Source organism: Tympanuchus pallidicinctus, unplaced genomic scaffold, assembly GCF_026119805.1.
Source record: "Tympanuchus pallidicinctus isolate F22 unplaced genomic scaffold, pur_lepc_1.0 scaffold17, whole genome shotgun sequence".
Taxonomy (NCBI): domain Eukaryota; kingdom Metazoa; phylum Chordata; class Aves; order Galliformes; family Phasianidae; genus Tympanuchus; species Tympanuchus pallidicinctus.
Window position 1 is genome coordinate 9,041,356 of NW_026294690.1, and position 24,673 is coordinate 9,066,028.

At 46.0% G+C, this 24,673-nt stretch overlaps 1 long non-coding RNA gene across 1 annotated transcript; it reads right to left on the reverse strand.

The window, feature by feature from the left end:
* Positions 1-8,855: 8,855 nt before the first annotated feature.
* On the reverse strand, positions 8,856-24,269 carry LOC128078407 (uncharacterized). Its single transcript, XR_008205641.1, has 4 exons — positions 24,024-24,269; positions 14,967-15,040; positions 10,125-10,421; positions 8,856-9,034 (listed from the first exon to the last, which is right to left on the reverse strand). It is a non-coding gene; the product is annotated as an uncharacterized LOC128078407 (long non-coding RNA).
* Between the last annotated feature and the right edge of the window lie 404 nt (positions 24,270-24,673).

The following is a 24,673-nucleotide window of genomic DNA, read 5'->3' on the forward strand; positions in this document are numbered from 1 at the left end:
GTAGAAAGGGAATGCAGATGTCACACTGCTGCCGAGCGTTCACCTCACCGCCGGCAGCTCCGTGCCACAATCAGAGCAGTGGTCATTGCATGGAGGGCTGCAGATCTGCGACTCCGTGAGCAGGAATCAGAGCCATGCAGATAAGGCTGTCATCGGAGATAACAGCAGTCAACAACCCTGGGCGTCATTATCTCCGCAAAGGGAAAAAAGCAGGCAGCTCCCTTAATACACAAAGCGCAGCGGGCATATACGTCTCCTTTACAATGATAGATGGTGAGGGATAAAGGGGAGATCTAACAGAAAGCCTTCAGCCTGCCTCACCCCCTCCTAACTGTGCATTCCCGATGGCAGCACGCAGCCTCCCCCCCACGCACCGCTCCGGCCGGGCGCAGCAAAACAATTTCGCCATCATGCATCTAAGTGAGGTCTTGGGTTGTTTTGTTTTGGTTTGGTTTTTTTCTTCCTCCTTTGGCTAATGGAATTTCTTAAGATGGAATAATGAAGCGGTGATTGTCACCCGCGCCTCACTGCAAGGCAAACAAATTGGCTGGATCAGGCCTTTTTAATTTGAAAAAATAAATAGAATCAACGTGAATTTATTTGCAGTGGGTTGATTGCGCTCTGAAACCATTACACTGCTAAACCTCTATTGCTTTACAACCCAACTCCGGGAGCGGAGCCACCCCCAGTGCACAGCGCAGCGCTTCCCAGCATCACAGCCCGTCCCATACAGACACCATCCCCACAGCCCCCCTCTGAGAGCATGGAGATGATGTACGGAAAGGAAAAGTGGTGCAATCCTAAGTAAAACATCGAGGGCTGACTTCTTTCTGCTCGTATCTGAAGTGAGAAGAAGCGCAGAAGGGCATTTAATTAAATCAAAGGGTAAAGGAGGGGGCTGCGGTGCAGCTTGCTATTATGTTACAGTTCACTAAAATGAAAACTTATTTTTAAACCTCTGGTATTAATTTGAGATTATTCAGATACTTAATTAAAAGTGCAGCATGTGTTAAATATTATTTCAACAAAGATTATCATCAAAACCCTATGTAATAAGATCCTTCAATGCTTAGAGCGATATTTTATGCAAATTCTCTATGCCACCAAATGAAGGTCTCTTCATTATTTTTTTTCCCCCTTCTTCATTGCAGAAGCAAAACATTCCAGGCAAGAAAAAAAAAGTTTCTAGAACAACACAGTGCCACAGATCATGCAGAGAAACAGACAACAGCTCAACAGTGGTTGCATCTCCACGTCTGTCCAGGCAAAACCCCACTGGAGGGGGAGAGGCAGAGCTCAGTGCTCCAGGAGTGAGTGAGCCTTCTGCCTACACCTGGGATCGGATCAGATAAAGTTTATAGGGCAAAGATGTTTCCCTGTGTGGGATTTCTCCTGTGGCCTTTGCTCTCTGCACGGGGTCACTGAGGCTGATGTCTGTTGTAGGATCGGGGTTCAGCACTAAGTTTTACGTGGCCAGACCCCTTTTAAATTTATAATAATAATAAATAATAACAAATTACTTGTTCCAAGCGGCAATATTTTGCCCAAAAAGGAAGCTAATAAAAACCAAGCACCAAATACTTACATGCACTCCCCATTTCTACACCAGTCCCATCAGTCCTGCCTCCAGCACACTTCTTGCATTGGCTGTAACCAACCAGTACTGCTCTATGCCCCAGCAAAGGCTTCACTGCTTCATGGGAACTTAAAAGCAGTGCTGATCCCAACAGTCCTGGGCTGTGAGGAATTGCTGATCCTGTTTTTAACACATAGAACATCTTAATTCAGTATATAAAAGGACTTCAAACAGAATCCTGCTCGCTGCTCAGCCTGAATGCAATGCACTGATTTTGTAAATACCAGGAAGGGCTTCTGTATACGAAAATATGGGAGAAGCACTACTTTCAGTTTGAGGGATAGTTTGAGTTGTCACCAGAAAAAAGAAAAAAAAAAAAAAAGCACACACTGCATTCAGAGCATCACCGATCAAAACCAACGCCAGCAGCGCATTGTGCCCACATCTGGAGCCCCAGCACACACACCCTGACTCTCAGGGGCTCTTCACCCTGAGCTGATGGCTGACCTGAGTTTTGGGAGCCCCACACATTGATGACCCGTGATCTGCTGAGATCATCAGCCCCCCAGATAACACAGCAATAGAAAACGCCGAGACAACGTTACAGCACTCGGTCTCAGATTGCGGTCAGAAGCGAGCAGCATCAGCAACTCGAACATGAACTGATGCAAATAATAATTAGAAACGATCAAAGACAACAAACCAAGCAGCAGAATGCAGCCATGGCTGCGTGCTGTGAGCCAAAGGGGATTCCTCTGTGTCAGACAGGGATTATGAGTGTGAGCGTCCTTGGAAAGAACCGCAGAAAAGGTGCAATAAAGTGCATCATAGACAAGCAGAAAGCTGAGGAGCAGAGTCTGTTTGTAAGAGGTGGTTCTGTGCTCTCTGCTGCACCCCCCGAGCACAAACACTCCTAACGATTTGCTCCCCTTCTCCCTGCCCATACACCCGGAGCCCGGCACCGGGACCGACAGCAGAGCAACAAATCCACGGCAGATCTGGAAGGGATTTGGTTTTGCTTTGCGACAAAAGGGGGAAAAAAGTGATAACCATTAGCTTTTAGTGCTGAACCGCCTGTACTGAAACGCGAGAATAAGTGCTGAAATAAGTGAAAGAATGAGTCGTGCAACCTACCCACAGCTTTATCATGAAACAGAGACCCGAGCACAGCACGATAGATCATCTTGGGTTTCATACAGAAACAGAACAGAGACAGAAAGTTGCTTTCACAGGAACCGACAGACACGACACACGCGTTTATCGGGACATTCTTTAGGGGGGACGTTTTGCAGCATAAGGATTGTTTTGTAGATGTTGTGGTTTCTGCGTGTTTTTCCTATTTTTTTCCCAAGGTGTTTTTTTCTTTTTTTTTTTTTTTAATTATTTTTATTTATTTATTTATTTATTTATTTTAATCTCCCGACACGAAGGGGAAGTTCACCAGGACCCCCCGCCCCGACACCGGACAGCCGCGCACCGGGCGCCCCGCAGCCGCAGGAGCCTGCTGCCCTCTATCGGCCCCGCCGCTCCTTGGAGTTCTGGGAAGCCAAACCCTGCCTCTGCCTGGGCTCCGCTGCTCTGTAATTAATGACTTCTTGGACCGACAAATCCCCCAAGGAACGGCTGATACTTCTTCTTATGTCGCTTGCAACCCTCTGACAACACAGCCCAAAGGACAATACAAATATACAGCTTGATGAAGCTGTTAAACAAATACGAAATGCCTGTGTTTTGGCCCACCAGTCTAAACAATGTGATAATGGCAATAATAGCTCTATTCACAGCATAGCTTTCCCAGTAAGGCTCTTGTAAACTTTCACTATCTGAACTGTTAAACAAAAGTCGGGCTCCATCAAGGCCCTTTGTGCCTTATCGCGCTGCTTTCTGTGCCCAAAGTGATCCCCCAAAGTGATTGGGAGGACCCAAGGAAAAGCAAAAGGAATGTGGGGATCCCATAGGAGCAGCTGACCAGATATTGGAAACCAATAAAATAAAAGAGATTGGACTTGCAACTATCAAAAAGGTTGGAAGGAAAAGAGTGGGGCAGGAGGAAAGGCATCAAATCACAGCACCGCTGCAGCTACTTCCTTGCAGCAGGACTCATCCCATACCTTTAAGGCTTCTGAGATGGGCGCTCACCTCTGCGGAGCATGAGGATTGCTCTCGGTCCTGTCCTCATCTCCTCTGGTGATGAAAATCTGGAGAAACGCCACAAAATTAAGTTAAACCAGCGCGAGTTTAGAATCAGATTTCCAAATATAGGCATTTTAAAGGGTGAACTGTTGTTCCTCTTAATAATGTACAAAATGTTGAGGTCAGTCCTGCTTCTACTGAAGTCTGTGTCAAGCCCTCATAAATACACATACACAGATTGGTGTCTAAAAAGAAAGGGAATTACATGCGTATGTGTGTGTATCCAGACTGTATTAAAGATAACAAATACGCACGTTCTCCTTGCACGAACATGCAGATCAGGGTAAGTGCTGCAGCACACAAGAAAACCCATTTTATTTTTCCAGGCATTTGAAGTGACTGCTGAGAACACAACTAGCAGCCACTGCAACTTCCAGAGATGCAGCACAGACTGGAATTTAAAGCAATTTAAAGAGTGGGCTGCTTCAGCAACGTCAGACATCAGCTCACACATATCAATGTGTCCCAGCTTGCAGGTAACAGCCAGGATACATAGCTCCCAGCTCCTGCCTTTAACTTCGTAAACAAATACATCTCTACAGACACTGCACTGCTCCGCCCGTATGGAGCTCATTAACCGCTGGGCCGTACTCAAAACCTAGAATTTACAGCATGTGCAGGGGAAATTATTTTTCGGACGCTCTCTGGCCCTGCTTCTCTGCAAACAGTGGAAGCCACCCACGTAGCCCCTGTGCTCCTATTGAGCGGTGTGCTGAGCTGCCACATAGACGTTTTCCATTAAAAACTGCTGTTGGCCTTCACTGATTTGAGAGGGGTACCTGCAGCAGCGAAGGGGGTGATGCCTCGCCCCTGGAGACAGCCAAGGTCAGGCTGGATGGGCTCTGAACACCTGATGGAGCTGTGGGTGTCCTTGTTCATTGCAAGGGTGTTGGACCAGATGGCCTTTAAGGGTTTCTTCCAACTCAAATGAATCTGTGAATCTAAGAACACCGTATTCCCAGCTGCAGCTCATTGCTTGTGAACTGACCGCACAGCCCCAGCTCTCCCAACCTGCTCTCCAAACGATGCCCTGTCCCACCATGTCCGTTCATTACACCGAAACCTCGATTACCCAAAATTCTCCACCGCTCCCCCATTATGCTCAGATAATTGAGGTTGTACGGAGTACACTTGCAGCCAGTTAGAAGAGCAAGCATTATCTTTCAGCTGATACAACTATCAATAGCAAGCGTACAGCGTATACTACAAAAGCTTTATTGTGCATATGGAGGGAGATAGAGATGAGATACGGTTCCGGGAGGCAGTTTGTCTAGTGGTTACAGTACAGAGTTGGGTGTCATGAGACCGGAGTTTTAATTACTGCCTCTGCTATGGCTCTGTTACTCAGATAACCACTCGCTGTCTCTGCATGCCAGCATCCCGCCCTGCGAGAAGGGCACGGAGAGAATTACCCACCTTTGTCAAGCACTTTGATATCTTCAGATAAACGGCTTTTTATGCTCAGCTGCTGAGTGGTCCTGTCCATTTAATTGTGTTTTTAAAACTCTTTGGAAAGAAAGGACTGAAAAAAGCCAGCTGAAAACATGTGAGAGGCAGAGCTCTGGCTGCCGGGGGCTGGCACGGATCTCAGCAGAGCTGCGCTGATGTAGATCCAGTCCTACCTGGCCCTTTAACTGAGGTTGCCAAAAGTAACGTAACCAGCACGAACACACTGTACTGTGCTAGGCACAAACTACCAATGCAGACTCTTATTTATTGCAGCACGACGTTTATGGCTCCAGCACAAACCAGCACTCAGTATTCAGACGAGACAAAAGCAATCATCTGCTGGTGCTCGCTATTCTCTGACCGAACCCATTTTGCTCAGAGCCCCGAAACTTCCCGCACACAGCGCGCGCCCTTCCCTGGGTGAAGCCAGGCGCATCGCACACAGCGTGCCAGGCTCTGCCAGCACAGCTCAGCACTGCTGCCCTACCATTCCCAGGTAAAAATGCACAGAGACAATGGAACAGGAAGGTCTCAGCATAGCGATAAGCCTGATGGTTGCAGGTGAGCGGCTGCAGGAGCTCTCCATACAAAGCTGTACTGCCAGTAGACAGTACTGGACATGCTGGTAATCGCCAGCACCTGACGCTCTGCTATCTCTCTGCTTTGTCTTACAAGCATCTGAAATTCTGGTTTAAGGCTTTTGCACGAGGTGATTTCTGTAAGTCGCCCTCCTCGGCTGGAGAGCTGAGGTGAGGGGGGAATATCCCACGGCCGCTTAAAGCCTTTTATTTCTCTTGTAACATGGACATCTTGGAGAGCAGATTAGCCAAAGCAGAAAAAAATAAAAAGCAAATGGTATTACTGGTGACCTAATCCTTCCCCTTAGAAAAGAAAGGGGAAAGAAAGCCTCTTGTGATCTCCAAGGAGAAACTTGCCTTGTAAACTAGTCTCCTGCTTGAAACAGAAACAAGAATGGGAATCCTGATACAGAGAGGCTACCAAAAGCAGGAAACAGCTTAACGGAGATGAGATTTTCTTTTCAGTGCGACATGGGGCATTACACAGCCCCATCTCCATTAGAAAAATGGGTGCTGAGAACTTAACAGGTTATGAGATCCTTTGGCCACAAAGAAATCCAAACACAGTTATTTTTATACAGTAGGCAGGATCCTAATCTACGTCCAAGTTTATAAACTGTGGGCTTGTAGTTCATTAGAGGGATTCTGTTACGCTCCTCTCTCGCAGATTATTGCATTTACAGCCCTTCCAAACCTGCCCCTCCATAAAACCTGGAATGCTGCCCCTGTCCCCACCCCTAAGGGGCACGGGGGCAATCACCATTACAGTAACTAAATATTTGAAGTAAGGAACCATTTTTACAGGCAAACACCACTTAGAATAAAAGTTTGCACTTCCTAAAGTACTCAGACAAAAGCACACTGGCTGTCAGCATCCAACAGGTAAAGACACGGAGGTTTGGGGTAAGCAAATTGGGGATCCACCACTTAAACCTCTTCACTTGGACCGCCAGCCCCCACTTGGACAGCCAGCCCCTCAGCTGCACCAGGGCGGACAATCGGCCCATTGAGCCCCAGCTTCAAACAGCTTAATCGCTCCTAATAGCTCATTTACCAGATAAATGCAACTTCCCTTCCTGCATGCAGATACCCATGACCAGGCTGCGGCTCCCTCCATTTCTCATTGTTGGGAAGCACTAAGAGCAGGGAGGGTTTTTTTCTGTTGTTTTTTTTTCCTTTCTGCAGACTTTCAGTTTGTTGCTCGCCGCGCTCAGCGCAGGGGCATCGCTTGGTCCCAGAGTGGACAGACCGAGTGCTGCTGTTCTCAAAGCGGTGAAAACCTGAACTACAGGGAACATATGCAAACAATGTCATTGTGGCTGCAGCCAATTCATTTTTTTAAATTCTAGGTAATGTCTTCAGATTTCTCTCTGGCATCGTTCCCCAGCTCCTACCCGAGTATCTGATGTCCATGGCTTCCTACAGCATGGTGGCAGATGCCATTCTGATAGGAGAACAGCAATTCCTTCCTGACCCAGAGGGTTACATCATACCTCTGAAATGCAAGATCAGATCCAGCCCAGCTACCTGCCCGTCTCCAGGCTGCCTATCAATTAGCGTTAGACAGTAATTTGATTAAATCAGCAAGATGAAATTTTATTTGGTTCCACCTAAGGAGGATGATTCCCCCTGCATGGTCTTTGGAACCCACTAATTTTCCAATGCAATGGGAAACACAGGTCGGGATTTGGAGGCTCTTTCTTCTACTTGTTAACATGTGAGCTGAAAACCGCAGTAAAAAATAAATCCATGCAACTTGTTAGAATGGGACTTGCCAGCTGAAGAGAAAGCAGCTTTTTACAGAATAGCCCAGATGGAAAAAAATGTATACATTTAGCTCTGAAACCTGAAGTGTTCTTTGAGGGAAAACGAATACGTTTTAGCCTTAAAGGGATCACAGACTGCAATTATATAATTCTTGTCAACTGATGTTAAAGATAGGCTGGAAAGAATGTATGCTGAGGCCCTGCAATAAAATGAGCTCCTTTACTCCTTTCAAATGTTTGCAAGCCTTGGAGGTTATCCAAAGGTCGAATACAGGAAAAGTCTTGGTGAACAGAAAACATAATCATGAGCTTTTTTAATATGGGCTCTTTTTGTAATAAAATAAAATTATTGTAAGGGAAGGGAGGGCGGGCTCTGTCTCCTCAGATCTAGGGCCAGGGGGCTGAGCTCTGATCAGAGGTTGCTGTTCTCCCCTCCCTGGCTGTCACTGCCCCAGAGCAAAGGCAGCACCGGTGCTGTGTGCACTGGGAAGGGCACTGAAACCCCTTTGACGTCACTGCAGGAGAAGGGTGCATTTCCTTCTTCACTGCAGGCACCACACTGTGATCATCCTCCATAGAGAATCTGGGAGATGTGCACCAAGCCTTTCTTGGTTCTGATCCCACATTCGGCACCATCTTGTTGCCAGTTTGCTTCCCGTGGTGACTGCTTCATCACCCAAACTTACCCTCACCTCACAGGCTGAGAAAATAACCTTAGAAGAAACCATATTCCCCTCTCAAAATTGCGACGCCAGTTCTAACGACAATCTGCCCTGCCTGGGGAGCACGCCATTCATGGTGACAACACCATTTTGATTTCCAATTTACCAATTGATTCCAATGTCCTGACTTCCTTGTGGACTTTTCCTTTCTTTTCACTATTATCAGTCTGGGTGGAGAGGTCTTTCCCATTACTTTCAACAGATAAGTAACCAAAATTAGAAAAAAAACAGAAAAGTGAACTTACCAGTCCTACCCAGACAAGAAATGCTTCAGAGCTGGAGCACGCTGGATAGGCTGCTAGCAACTGCACCTGCTCTGCTGGGATGTGAAACTAATTCACATTAGCAGTCCTCCTGCAGATCATGCCTTGGTCTACAGGGCATGGCAACTTGACCTGACATTTAAAATTACATCTTTTCTATACCATTTCATGCCAGCAACACATTTTCCATCACAATCAGCTCCTTGCTCTCCCTCATCATGGAGGAGTTGGTGTGGAGCTGTCATTTCACAAAGCCAGAAGACAAGCCCCTTCAAACCCATGAATGATACTGCATGTGGAATGTGGCATATCTTTATTTTTAAGAGCGTAGGCACTTACAAAGGGGAAATGCTCAGGGTATGAGCCTCACTTTGGGTATGAACCAACCTTCACCTCACATCATCTCTCTCTTCTTCTCCCAGTCCTCCTCCTCCTGTTGGGTGATGTTCTTTAGCTTTAACCACGCGCTCCTCCTCATCTCCTTGAGCTGAAAAGTCAAGAGTAAATGCATGAAACATTGGAAACACCATAGGAAAATACACCACAGATATTTATAAATTATAAATAAAGGCTCCTCTGCACATTCTGATTTAAGGAATTGTTTCAGCATGTGCCTAAGTCCAGCTGATCTCCATGAAACATAAAAGCACACTGAAACACACGCCAAAGTGCCCATCCCAAGAGAAGCTACTTCCAGAACCAGGGGTAAATTGAAGGAAGATGTCCTCCAGCAAAGACATGCACTCAGGGCAGCGCTGGGGCCCAGGAAATGGTGAAGGCAGCAAGCTGACCTTGCAAACTCAAAATGAAATCAGAGCCCGGGAAGATGAGATCCAGATTTTCCTGCGCGCAGTCCTCAGAGCTGAAGGTGGATGCTCAATGGTGCACAGGCAACAAACGAGCTCTGCACATGGAAACAAACATGTCCAAAGGCCTCACACCCAACAGGGAGCTGCTGGTTGCCGAACATCTGACAATCTGGCTCCGAGAGCGGGCACCGAGCCCTGGCAAATCCTGCTCCCAGCCCTGCTGAAAATCTGTCGCCACATCATCAATGTTAAAAGACAAGTTTTTTCAAATGGGAAAAGCACGTTTATCACACTCGGCAAACTCACGGACAGCACAAAGCATAATTGCTCAAATGTCAAATAAAAATTCTCGGCTGAGTAAACACTGTGCGTGGACCCTTTTTGATCCCCAAATATGAATGCTTCAGAACAGGATGAGCACGTGGCCAGCGGGGCTGTAATGGGGAGCGCTCTGTATCCTTAGCTCTACCAGGCCTGATAAAGTGCCCGCTATCGTGGAAAAAAAGCTCATCTGAAAGACAGAGGGAAACCAGATGGGAAAAGAGCACAAACCCTCTGTGGGGATTTTTAAGGATTTTTTTTTCTTTTTCCCTTTTTTTTTTTTTTTTTTAACTCATTCTCAATTTTCCCAAAATAACACACTCTCCCATAGCTCCAGGAGAAATCTGAGGCATTCAGAGGGCAGGGTTGCAAGGCCAGGTTTTGCCCTGGTTGCATGAGCCTAACCCAAGGGGCACCAAATGGGCACCAATGCTGCAGGGCCTCTACCTCAGCTATTGCTGACTGCAGCACCTTGGCCACTTCAGATTTTGCTATTTGTTCTGCTGCTTGGATAATTTCAGCAAGTCCTTCTGCTTCTGGGTTTTCTGATGCTTCCACCACTGCTCCATCAGTGTTGGCCACGTCCAGACTTTCCATCTCTGGTGCTGCTGCTGTTTCTTCTAAGTGATGCTGTCACATCCTTCTCTGCATCTCTCGGCAGCAGCATTTCTGTCTCCCCTGCACAGTCCCCAGCAGAAAGGGCAGCAACGAGATCCATTCCAGGGGATGCACAGAGTCTGGAATCTGTTGGTAGAAATGCAGAGTGAAGTAGCATGACTATAAACAAGCCCAGAGCCATTAAAAGAGACTGGTGTCAAGACCTGGAGCTGCAGGAGCTGCCTCTCTGCAGCTGTTTGCTCTGTGCAGATGCTGGGATGCAGAGCACTATGCAGTAGCACAGCTGTGGCTCTCACATCCCTGCTCCGTGCTCTCCTGGGGGTGGCAGACATTTCTGTAGCCTGAATGGAGGCCAAAGACACAACTGTACCCCAAAACATCTTAATCGCCTCTTATCAGGTGGATTGTGTAGCAATCAGAGACTAAAGGGAGGCTGGCCCTTTCCCAATATATGTTTGCTTAAAATCCCAGAAAAAAAAAATATATATAAATATATATTTTTTCCCTACCAGAAGTGGAGAAACACAAAGGTGGGCAACAGCAGGCTCTAGCCAGGCACAGTGCATCTTCTTTCAGATTTCTGCGCCAACATATCTCACTTCTGACCTGCTGCATCCTTAGGGCTGCATTCTGTGCCCCCCATGTGCAGCCAGGCCATTCTGCTATGACACTGGTTCACAAGTCTTGCATTGGGATATTCATCCAGTTCCACGGGCCAACCATCAGCTCAAATAGGTGACATTTTGACAGTGAAAGGATCGTTTCTGGTACATACACAAGGAACACTGGCAGAGGAGATGCATAACATGGTCTGATACATAAGTCAGCTTTTTTGTATTACAGAGATCCCTTGTCAAATATCACCCCATTAATGGGTTAAAAGGCAGGTAGCAGTGATGCTAGCAAGTAGCAGTTACTGCAATAGACTTGGAGGAGTCTCATATCACTGCTCCTCATTAGCAGTAACCTACTCCAGAACAAGCCGAAGAGGGATATGAGATGGAATAAGTTTCGTGAACTGAAAGCATGAAATCAAGAGCCAGAAATAGCCGCTAGGTTTGTCCACACACACCAGACTGGGCAAAGGCTTCACACTTTGTTACTCCCCTGTGTTCTTTCACTTCTTTTGCATGAAGACCAGCACAGCACTGGGACAGCAGACAACTATCTTTTGGGCACATGACGACCCAGCAGTACAAAGGGATTCCTGCAGCATGGAGACACACTCACACTGTAAGCCTGCCAGCACAACACCAAGGTTTGCCCACATCCCTGAGGACACGAGGCTCTCGCTCGCTCTTGCCACCAAACAAGCTACCTGCATATCTGCTTCATTAACTAGTAACCCCGTAGGCCTGCTGACAAGAACATACTTCTCTCTCCTCTGGTAATTAGCCCTGAAGGCTGGTCATGCTCACTGGCCATGAAACACTGCAACAAGCAGCCTTTTCATGCTGCCAGCCTTACCTTTGTCCCTGCCCCTTCCCATTGGCTGTGGAAGACCGGCACGATGCCTGCGCTACCCCCGTGGGCATCTCTCAGCAGGGCAGAAATGAGCTGGCCGGGATGGTTGGATGGCATCTGCAGCGACTGGGAACCTCTTCCTTTTGCTCAGGAAAAACATGACTAGCTCCAGGAGGAAGGATGGGACCAGCCTGAGTTGTGCTGGGAAGAGGAAAGCTCTTATGAGGCTCCAGAGATGCTGGAGAGGAAGCACAGTGCTTTGCACAAGGAACTAACAGGAACTTTGCTGGGAGTAGGACTTTGCTGCCTGCTGCACATGCCAGGCTCTGGTCCCAGTTAGCAATAGTGTCATGAAAGTATTAAAAGACTAAATCTACTTGAATGAAAGTGAAACACCTCCCAGACATCCTGAAATGTGGGCTGAGTTAAGCTAACACTGACATGGATGCAGTGTAAGGGATTAAAATGTTATTTTTAAAATTACTCTCCTTGTCAGAAAACAAAGGAGGCAGGTTAACAACACTCACCCCCATCAAAGATGTTATGGCTCTGAAGTGAAGCATGCATAGCCCAAAGATTCAGCTTTATGATTGCATTTCCCCTCCAAAATATTTTTGAGACAAATTCCAGGCACTTCAGCAAAGAGAACGGCTCAGAGATTAAAAGCAAACATATTCCCAGCAACTCTGGGCAGCCTACTCCAGCAGCACGACCACAAACCCGGGAGTGAACTGCACTCTGACTTGAGATATGACCTCAAAGAAGTCACATCTGCCTCCATCCTGGGCCCCTCATCCACAGTGCTCTGCTGCAGCCACGGCTGAGAATTAGCAAAGGTTGCTCCCTATTATGTGCTCCCTGAGGTCTGGTCACCACAAAGATGATATTGCAAGGAGCTTGCTGCCTGCACACAGTTTTTCTTTAAGTATACATTAGCATTTTGACCCACATTTGCATGGGGACTAATTCAACCTCAGAACCTCCAGTTTAACCTCATAAATTGCCCGTGAACCACCAGCAGATTACCCCATGTCCCCAGGAGCAAGGTGGCTCTCAGATCACAGCACATCACTGAAGCCCACTCCCTGCCTAGAGCACTCCAACACCAGGGCTTCATTCCCAACCCGAGCACTCTCAAGCCTTGCTCAGGATTATGCAATTCCAGCACCTCCTATTTGCTGCACAACCCCTGCTTCCTCTCCTCAGAGCTCCGTTCTCTGCTCTGTGGCAGTTTCATAGAATTGTTTGAGTCAGAAGGGACCTTAAAGGTCATGTGGTCCAACCCTCCCTGCACTGGACAGGGACACCCACAGCTCCATCAGGTGTTCAGAGCCTGCCCAGCCTGACCTTGGCTGTCTGCAGGGATGGGGCAACACCACCACCTCTCTGGGCAGCCTGTGCCAGTGCCTCACCACACTTAGTGCAAAAAACCTTCTCCTTCTATCCATCCTAATTTCCTTCTTTTGGGGGCATCGGCTCACAAGGCCCTTGTTAAATCTCCCCCACCACTTGGCAGCTGTGTAGCTTGCCCCCAGCCCATTTGTTTATGTCTGACTAATGCTCATCGCTTCAAAATGAGTTTGAAGCTAAAGCTGTGTCTCCCAATTAAATGTTTGATAGAATTACATCAAAAGCAGAACAGACAGAAAAAATGATTTCCCATTGATAGGCTGACCATGTTGTACTGAATTATAAGGCTCCAGTTGCTTAGAATTTCACTTTAATCTTTCAAATTAAAGCTTTCCATGCTGCTTGTCCGCCCCAGCTGGGATTTGGGTGAAAGTTTCAGTTAATTCAGTTTATCCAATGGAGGAAAACTTTTAGCCCAAGTTAAAAAGAAATAAACTGCTATCTCTTCTGAGCATTTGGTCAAACAGTCTCAGCACGATAGTTTGCAACACTGCTTTCATTTTACAAGGGAGGCCACAATGGTGCCAGAGAATGATATTCTTATAGCCCGTGAGGAGCAACACATCTTTAGCCAGGCTGTGAGTCCCTGAAAAATGACAGTTTGCACACACATCAGAGCCATTTGTGATAGCTTAGCAGTGAAAATATTTTTCAAAGTTCTGGCTTTGTAGCCTGAATATTCTTTTTGTGCAGTTTTGGTGTTCTTTAATGTAATCTGTAAAAATAGCCAGTGACCTTTAGTGACATACAACAGGCTCCTGGTTTCCTTCCATGGTTTGAAGACTTAAACAATAGCCCCAAAGAAATGACTCATTACTACACTCACACACATGCTCGATGCCTGGGAAACTGCTGGCTGTCGGTCAGTAGGAGCAAGGAGATTCACAGAGCTCCACAGGGCAATGGGCTCCAGCAGTTTGGGGACTCGTGCATGAATGGCCTACATTGCAAACAGCCAAACTCCCGCCAGCCATTGCCACAGACACCAACAGGGAGGGGATGTGCAACAAGGTTTTTGTGGGAGACGTCTGGGGAAAGGTCACTCTGGGTTGCCAGGGGACTCAATGGCTGCTCTCACTGAGCTCTCAGCACAATGCTTTCCGTGCTCTGAGCCTCCTGACATCTTAGCAACCTTTCAGCATGGCAGAGTGGAGGATCCGTTCCCCAAACAGCATATTCCTTTAGGTAGGCCAGGAGCATCAAGTTACCCTCATTCGTACAGGGGGAGGAAAACTTCATAATCCTATTAGGCTGCATTCACTTGACACCAGCTTTTAACACGTGTCCTGTAACCTCAGCCAGAAAGAAACCTTCAACAGCTCAGCTGGTGGAACTGTTGCCTTTAGACCACAGGCAACATGCTTGAAATCCGAGAGAGGAAATCTGCAGGTTTCTGAATAAATCAGGATTCTGGAAGTGGGGTCAACCTCCGGGCTGACAGTCACAATATGACAACTGCCAGCATTCAGGGAAAGCAGACAGCTTGCAATGAGTTATGTTGTCACTCTGAAATCCCTGTCTCCTGAGAACTTCTACACGGCTGCCAATGCTGCTATTTGCCCAACTGCAGCCATAGCATTTGGGTCATTAAACAATACTGATGGCAATGCCCAGAGAACTCCAAGCACCTATTGTAGTATCACTGAATTCCTCCTTTGATCACCATGGTCAGAAATACCTGATTTTTATCACTCCTTAATAGCTCCCAATCAACTTTAAGAAGTTGCCACAATGCCCAGGGTAGAACCTTTGTCAGGCTGGGATAATCATTGACAAAACCAGAAGAGCAGATCTCACCAGCTCGGCACTGTCAGCCATTTGTGACCTTCTGCATGGCCTCGCTACCCCAGGGACAAGGTTTCAGCTTCCACCTGGAAGATAGTTCTGTGTTAGAGCAAAAAAGGCTGCAAATGTAAAAGCCAAATTCCCAGGTTCCAGACAGCCTTCAGAGATTAAAAAACAGAAGAAAACGTGAAGCACACGAGCCATTTCTTGAGGACACACAGTCCCCTAAGCATATAGTAGGAGTTTACATGATCACATGCTTGTGGGCTGCTCAAGAGAAACAAATCTGTCCTATACTTAAGATACAGAAGCTGTCATCCTTTCTGTGTCCCAGGTAAACCAGAATACACCAATACTTACTATGTTTTTTCCTCCAAAGCTCTAATAGACGACTAACTGAACGCTGAGCAGCTGCTAATTCAGCATTACAAGCTTCTGTTTCAGGCTTGAAGAAGAACTCAATGCTTCCAAGTTTACCTAAGCTCTCCAGCCATCCCAGTTTGTCTAAGATATTATCGCTACCCATAAGCCTTGTCCAGCAGCAAGCAGAAAAGCATTTTTTTGTTTCCAGTATCTCTCTGTTAAGGGAAAATGAAAACTCAGCACTCCATTGGATGCTTCTGAACTCAAAATGGTCAAGAGTCATTTGAATGAAGTTTATAAATGACAAGAAATTATAGAAGTTAATATCATTTTACAAATGTATGTTTTCCTGTAGGTTGATGTGTGGCTCTCAAGAGGCTTGAAAACACCTAGCAAACACTTCAGAGCCAAAAACATTGAAAATGAGCTTTAAGAACAAGACCTCGTGGACTTCTCTGAGAGGAGGAGAGACATCAGAACCCATGACAGCTTATAACTTACAAATTATAACCACTTACAGCAACCCATCTCTTAAACGTGTAGTCATAACCCTGTGTTTAGATAAGAATTTATTTCATTCATTACCTCAATGGTGATGTACCCATTTGGAATTTTTGGATGGGCACTAAAACACAAGGCATTAGCTTGAAGTGATGGAGCAGATTTGATGGGCATCTGCATGGTTCATCTGTCAGCTCAGGTAACTTTCTAAAAGGTGAAGTGATAATTGGGATTTACAAGACTTGCATATTCTTAAGGAGAAAAAATGGCAATTTCACAAACTTGCAATTGAAGTACTTCCAATAGGCAGGTTGGCACAAGAAACATAGGAAAGATGAAAGAATTAAAATAAAAAACAGTTTATGCATTTAGCCTTAAGTACCAGCTGTGTCTGATGGAAGTGGAGTTTTCCTTCTTCCAATATAAGTGCACATTCACATCCCTCAGGTATAGAGCACAAACTTATTAGTCCAGTTATTTTGTCTTGGATTGTTTATTAAATCGTAAGGACTTTCATTCTCTGCTGCATCTGGGGAATTTTGTAGGCTTTCAGTGCTCCTCCTCAGGTCAGCCATGCAACCAGATGATTAAACTAAATTCCCTTAAAGAAAATCTTTGTTTAATATTAAAACAAAAACATTAAGCTGTAAAACATTAAAGTGTTATTTAATGACCATTATGGCTATATGAGAGCCAGATGGAAGCTGCTCTGTGCTGTCCAAGCTCAGCTTTCCAGGAGTGATGCTCCATGCGATGCACACCCTCTGAGCAGCACAGCAAACACACAGAGCAGCTCCACCACGCCAGGCTGTTCACTGGAAGTCAAATCCTCAACCCAGCGTACAGCCAAGGAGACACCCATCTCCTCTTGCTCTGGGTGGGACAGAGGGATCGAAACTCCTCCTCATTAACTCCTGAACAAAGCGCCAACTCATGGAATCATACTGCATTTGCTCCCAGAGCTGCTCCCAGGCTCTGTCTCACAGGATCATTAAGGTTGGAAAAGACCACTAAGATCATCCAATCTATCAGCCCACCCCCACCATGCCCACCGACCACAACACTCAGTACCAGACCTCCATGGTTCTTGAACACGTGCAGGGATGGTGACTGCACCACCTCCATGGGCAGCCTACACCAATACTTTTGTCAGTATCTTTCCCATAGAAGTCAGTGGATATCTTGCTATGCAGCAAATGGGAAAAGGCTTGGACTGTACATACACTGTATGGTAGCACAGCCCATACAAAGCATGTGCAAAGAATAATAATTGAACCTTTTCCAGAAAGCAGCCGTCCTGGTGTGTGAAAGTAATGCCTGCTCACTATCTAGCCAATGAAACAACTTAAAAATAATAAAGCATAAGCTTCCATTCTCAGAAAAATCTCTATGAATCAATAACCACATTTGTAGCAAGCATTCTATTCAGTGAGCTCTGATTATCAAGAAATCCACAAGAGCAAGCAGCCAGATCACTCACAGCAACAACCAAACAACCCTCCTCTAATTGCCACATTGGGCCAGAGAAGCAGAGTTGGAAAAATTCAAGCAAATCCCCACTGGAATCTTTAAGGAGGCTCTAATCCCACTCCTAATGTCAAATGAGAAATTCTGTTCTTGCAGGAAAAGGATCTTCCTCCCAATCGCAGAAGCTTCCTCCAGCATCTGAGCTGAGCCAACTGCAAATGAAATCTTGAATCTCTGCCCAGCATGATCATCAAGAACTGAAACTTCTGAATTAGAATGATATAAAAGATGCCAATAAAAAATTCTCTTCTGCAAGCTCTACTCTGCTGTCTGAATGTTGCTCCGTTTCCCTTCCAGCCCAGTTAAAACCTGGGCTGTGCCAAATCCCAGGGCAGACCCCACTCACAGCATTTCTGACACAAGCCAGGGAGCAGTCGAAATTACAAAAGACAGCTCTCATGAGAACCCCAGATCAAAGAAATCCACCTCCATTTGCATGAACTTTTAGATAAACATCCAAAAAAGTTTAAAGTTCACTGGGGGACTGACCCTTTTCTGCAGTCACCCTCACACAAATACAAACCCTGCATTTGCCATTCCTCTTTATGGGTGGTAAGGTCTTTGGGGCAGGCACCAGGACTTCCTATGCACTAGGGAAGAGCCAGCGTCATCACCTCTGCTTCTAAATGGAGACTGTGTGTCTTGCCACAGTGTAAATAATACTTGTGAACAGTCCAGCTCTAACATGACTTCCTCGTGACCCTCCTCTCATCTGTCCACTCTATTCTATGATACTGAGGTCAAATTCAGGGAGACTGGACGTGAACATGAAGCATGGTACATCCAAATGATCGGAGTTTGGAAACAAGCCCAAAAACTATAACAAAGCTCATCTATGCATCTCTCATTCCTTCTTTGCTCTAACCACCAGATGTTCTCCATTCAACTACCTGTTACATTCTGAGCTTCAATTAGACTGCACATAGACTTCAATAGATGATCACAGCACAGATCATCATAGCAGGTACCTACTTCTACCTTGGTATCTTGTGTCTGGTAAAAGGTATAAAATTTAAAAAGCAGCAAAAATCCTGTGAGAGCAAGTGAGGTTCAGGCACCCTAACCATGGGCTCAAAAAATCTCACTTTTCCCCTTTATAAAAGCAAGCAGTTTCACAAAGACTCAAACAATAGATTATCTTCAGGGTTATTGTGACGTGACTATGAGGCTTTCTCGTCAAGCTGCCAGTGGGGAGAAAAAAAAAAAGCTTTCTGAATCAGGCTCTTATCATTTGTACCACATTACAATCCAAAATGAAAAATGACTTGCTCCAGATTTGATAGAATAAAGCATCTTGAGATGCCATAGAAGTACCCAATTTTCAATAAAGACATTAAACCTAAGCTTCAAAAAAAAAAAAAAAAAGGAATAATTACATCGTTTTTTGCTTTGAGTTTTAATGTTAAAAGTGTCAATTTATAAAACTAGGTGAACATCCACAATTCCTAAGCAGACTGCAGCTAATTAGACCTCTTTTGATCTTTTATTTTGCCCAGAAGCTTATTTAACAACTTTACACAAAACTCAAGGTTTTGACATAGTAGTGGATAGGGGGAGGGGGGAAGACTGCAGAAGAGGAAAATTCTCTGTGCATTTTGCTAAGGTGGAGGCTCATCACTCTCCCAGGCATACATTCTGTCAGCAGAATGCTTTTTAGCAACGAGCTGGACCACCTCTCATCAGAGCTATCAGCATGGAGACACTATGGAGAACAACATATTCCTAGCCAAGAGCACTTGCTCTCATTGCAAAGGGTCGTGCAGAGGGGTCTGGTGGATGTGGGGCAGACAGAGCCGGTCCAAGCAAAGAGTAGAGCCCTCACTCTGCTGTTCTGCACCAAAACAAACCTGAAGAGAGTTGGCTCCATCCTGGGGCAGTGGAAGGGATGGGACAGTTCCTCCTGGTTCCTTACACCTCTCTTTCCTGCAAAGAACTGACATGAAAATAACTGTGGGGCCAGATAATACTTGGCCATTTGTCATTTCTGTGGCCACGCGATGGGTTGGTGGTTGAGCTTGATGATCTTATGATTGATGATCTTTATGATTCCACTGATTCTATGACATCAGCTTTCTCCTTGATGAGGTACTCCCTCCTCTGGGACCTTCACATCTCTCAGGAGGTCACAGCAGTGAAGGATTTCTAAGGGCAGGAATCGCCTTACCTTGTCCTGAAATGGAACATCTCCCAGGCTCTCACACACAGACCCCAAGGAGCAGGCAGCCAGCTTGATCCAAGAACAGCTGTTGGGAAGGGAGCAATAGGAGGAGGAGACAGGATGGGGAATTAACAGCTTCTAACAGCACAGCACAGCTGAGTCTGCAGTAAAATGCTCCTGTCTGCGAGCAGTTCCCTTCTGACGGGAAGCTGGATGGATTAGAAACAACCACAGCCATTTGGACGTGCAGCTTTATGTTCTATGTTAATCTCTGCATAAGGGAACAAGCCTAGGACCTAGCCTAAACCTCAGTAACAACAGCTCTCCACTTCTCTCCCTCTGCTCCCTAATTTGTCTATCTTCAGTCTCAATTAGGAAGAGTTTGAGCTCACCCAGTGGCTGAGTTCATTTAAGATGCAGGAATTCAAGCAGGAATAAGCATGCTGAATGCAGCTCTCAGCCCCCACAGCGCACATCCACATACTCACGCAGTGGACCCCAAGCATCAGCCCTGGACCGTGCTCTGACCCCTCCTACCCCACATTCACAGCCACTAGGAAAGCTTAAAAAGTTGTCACCAATTTGTTGAAAAAAATCAGTCTCTCTCACCCAGTTCCAAGGCCAACCTGGCTTGCAGTTTTACTTCCTTTCCTCCTCGCTCTCCTTGAGGTGCATCAGCTGAATGGGGCTTCCACAACAAAGGGAAGAAAGAGGGAAGCGATCGCAGACTGCACCCACACAGCAGCAGCAGAGATATTTCACCTCTCGTGCTGCGCATCACAGCAGTAATGATTTCCAAGAATACCACTGACAAAGTTAAAAGCTTAATGTAGTAACAAAAATCAATACTGTGTTCCAGAAAATCCCCTGATGCTGGAGCATCACTCAGGTAGATGGCACTGGGGCATCCCCTCGCTAACAGCAGCTGGCAGCCCATTAGAGAGGGGAGGCTGCTTTAATTTATTCCCTTCGTCGTTCTCGTATAGATCTTCCCCTTTTCAAGTGTTCTTCGTACCTTCATTCTGCAATTTGGGTTCATAAATAGAACGAGTTCTAAACGCTAGGATCAATATATGCTGCGTCCCCTTTCAGACAGGAGGCAGCAAAAAGGAAAGAGCCAAGTGCCCTGCTGGCACAAACAGCAGCTCCTTTGTGCTGCAGTTCTATCATTAAAATATGAATCCAAATATGGACTTAAATTTATTTAACTCATGGAAACAAAAAATAATTACAAGTCATGCTTGCATCCCAAGAGCAATTCCCCTGGCATAAATCCACACCTTTGACACTCAAAGAACTATCTTACTGCACTGAAGGTGCTGAAGATGACGCCTGGAAGCTGACAAGTGACAGGTCAGAATACAAGGCTGTGAAGTGTTGGGTCATCTCTTGGTGCTCCAGGGTGTTCTTGTACCCAGTAGCATTCATGCAACCTGACAGGAGAGCATGCAGCACTGCACTGGTGAAACTTGTCTAATTCTTTTTTTTCTTCCAGACATAATTGATAGGGTTTACTTAATTTGAAATTGTTCTAAGGGGCAGATCATAGAATGGCTTGGGCTGAAAGGGACCCTGAGGATCATCAACCCACCCTACCAGAGGCAGGGCCACCAACCTCCAGATCTGATACTAGACCAGGCTGTCCAGCCCCCCATCCAAAACCTTATGTTGAACACTCTCTGCTTCCATTAAATACACTTGCCAGATCCATAGAGCTCACAAAGAAATCCCAAAGGATTACACTTGTTTTCAATCAGAAGCCTTAGCAAATGAAAAGCAAACCTTCTCCTGCCACCTCTTCAACACGCACACAAAGCTCTACCAAAACACGCCTCACTGATGCTTTGCAGTAACACCTGCTTAACACCAAACAAAAGCATGTCTAAGTCACAGAGTCGGTAAAATCCAATCCAGTACGTCAAAATATTTCAGCTTCACCCAAACACTTCTCATTGGTTAGTGCTAAAAATTTGTTTCATCTCTTCATTCTCCTGCCAGGCCTTTTGCGAGAAAGCAAAGCTCAGTAACACGTCTAAGACCAGAGGACTACTGCATGAACCAAAAGAGTAACTAACAGCTCATCCCTCAGTCTGTCCTCCTCCAACGAATGAAGCCCTTCCACCTCTGTGCGTTTCACCTTGGCTTTTATCCGCAGCTTATTGCTCTTATTTCCTCTCTCCTATAACCCACGTAAAACTGTGTGGGGCTAGCTATAAAGCAGTGAGAGAAAGGCATCTCATTCCTATTGACCTAAGAGCTCCGGGCAGAGCCACCTGGGTGATGTTGGGGGGCAGAGCCTCCCAGCTTCGCAGGGAAGCCATTCTGCAGCCCACAGCTGCTTCAGCACTGGGTTGGGGCTTGCTGCACTCCGGCTTTTCTCAGCCCCTCGGCCTTTCCACCTCTGCAGCTGAGTTGCACCACAGCTCATCAGCATACATTTACAAAGTGATGGCTGAGAACTTGGCCAGAAAGCTCTCTGAGCACAAGTGCTGTTGTTTTTACAGGGAGACAAATCCACAAGGCTGGGAGAAGTAGGAAGGAACATCTGCTTGCACACATCAGTGCAGGCACAAGCTGCAGCTGTGAAGCCCCTCTCGCTCCCTGGTGCTGCCTGCTAACTGCTGGTATAAATACAGCAACAGCGTTGCACATGTGGCAGGCCGTTTAATTTTAGAAATCAAAACTATCCAGTGATTAAGTTAGTCATCCTTCCTCAATTTGGGACCAACACAACAGTACCAGAGGCGGCGGTCAGAACCACTGTGGTTTGCAAGAGGGAAAGTGCGTGTGTGTGTGAGCACCAGGAGCCCTGCTCCGCTCTGCCCAGCCTCTCTTTGCAAAGGAAAACACTCCAAGGAAGGCTCCAAATGAAACATGAGTGCCTGCATGGATCCTGCAACGCAGGAGGCTGCAACCCTGTAAAGCCCAGAGGTATCTTCCCCTTCCAGTGAAAACCAGCGAAGGAAGAAAGCAAACAAGTCATGGAGGGATTTTCTGTTTCTCTAGACAAACACGCTAAGAGCAGTTCAAAAGAGGCTAATTAAATTCTAAAATCCCTGTGCAAATACATTAATAATGATTTAGAAATGAGCAGTTAACCAAGGAAGTTTTCAAGGTGGGAAGTGTTTGATACAGAAGAGTCGCTCAGCATTCATTGCAGACAATCTCTCTGGATAGCACACGTGTTTGGAGGCTGAGCAAATGCTCCTGGGCCCAGGAAAGCAGCATCCTCCCTGCAGGCAATCCCCATTGCCCCCACCATCGGGCAAGCCAAGGCAGCACCAAGAGATGTGGCTGCAAGCCTGAAGGACCAACTCTGCAGCCCCATCAAGGACCTCTTCTGACCTGTCTCCAGGGCAGAGGAGAAAAGCAAAGATGTGTATTCTCTCCTGTTGTTGCTATGGGAAGTTTCTAAATGCCAAATAAATCTTTTTCCTCTTCCGAGTCAAAGGAAAGAATCAGCAACTTGTAACAGATGAGTTATGGCTGTTTGTGAGAACGGGGTTAGCTCATAACCATAAAGAACTTTTGCCCAACCAATGGAAAATGTGTATGAAATATTGCTATCCTAATAGGCACCAAAATCTTCCCCTTCATGCACGAAGCATGCAATGGTGAGAAATCAATAATACCTTGTAATTGCTGATACAGTGGGGTGGAAAATCGAACAAAAATCTAACAACAATTCGTCCCACAGATCAGAGAACCTCTCACCTTGAAATGCCACCTTGCCCACAAGCCAACCAACCATTGCTGTAATGGTACAGTCTTCATTTAACAATGGCAAACCAAGGTGCAGAGAAAAGCAGCAATGTGCCCTTGGGAAGCCTTTGGCAGAGCACAGAATTACACCCCCTGGCTGAGGCCCTGTCCTGCTCAGACCTCCAGCTGCAGTCACTAGACCACCCCTCCCATTCTTTTCCCCTATTCTCTTCATGCCCTTGCTCCTGAAGTACGTGTGTTTTTTTTCTTTCAGGCAAGATCTCATGAGATATTGATTCATATGCTAGTTAAAACCCAGATCCATTATATCTCCCTCTCTGCTTTCATTCACTAATTTTATTGTCCTATAAAACAAGAAGATTTTCAGAGGAGATATATTCACCATGCCGCCACTACTGCTCAAGGCACACAGCTGCCAGCATCTTCCGGAAACATGTTTGTTTAGTTCATAAATCCTACTTTCAGTATTTTGCTAGATACAAAAATTACGCACACAGGACAATAAATTCCAGGATCACTCTTCCTTTGGACATGACAAACAGGACTGCAGTTATTTCCCCAGCCCTGAAGTACCTCTCAAAGAGTAGTCAGCAGTCTCATAACTTGAGATAAACCATTTAATTTCCAGAAGGAGCCTTGTTTGTATGGAGACACGAGTTATTGTCTGCTGGGTGCTCTCTGATTGCTCCGTGTTGGGAAGCAGATGTTTGGGCTGAGCATGTTCCTGGCACACAAAGTCGCCTCATTCAAAACTGAAGGATCTCTTTAGTGGTCAATAAGAGGATATATTCACTTACCTCAGCACGCCAAGCACGCTGTTCTGCAGTTTCAGCAGCTAGGAGGACAGGTCCAAAATTGTTTTATACTGCATTATCAGTAGATACCTAAGAGAGAAAGTGGGGAATAAAAGCAAAATAAAAACCACCAAAAACTGGCAGGAACCGCTTCAGGAGGGAAAATTATGGAGAGAAAACGCTATCCAGACTTGACTCATGATTAAATGCTCATTAAAAATTTTTAAAAAACATAAAACATGAAGCATTAAGAAGTAAATCTAATTGGTAGAAACAGAGGGAAAGGAAGTTAACTGCAAAATTCAACTAGACCACCAGAAAAAGCCTCCAAGCAATTCAATTCGTTATGGCACGGTGAATCCTGCCTAGAAAAGGGTTAGAATTCGCATGGAAAAGCAGCTCAGATAAAACAAATCAGGTGTGATTAGCATTTGTAAGTGTACATAAGGTACCTTTAATCTAGGCATACTGTTAGCAGCATAACATAAAAATGCACCAGGGCAAGCTGCTCAGCCACATCCCCACGACTGCAGACAGAAGCAGCCACGGCTGATGCACGCGGCTGTTGTTTCTGGGCAGGATTCAGAGCTCCCCCACAGACAGCTCGCCATCGGTGATAAGGGGTGGGCAGCAGAACTCCCAATGGCCTCCAC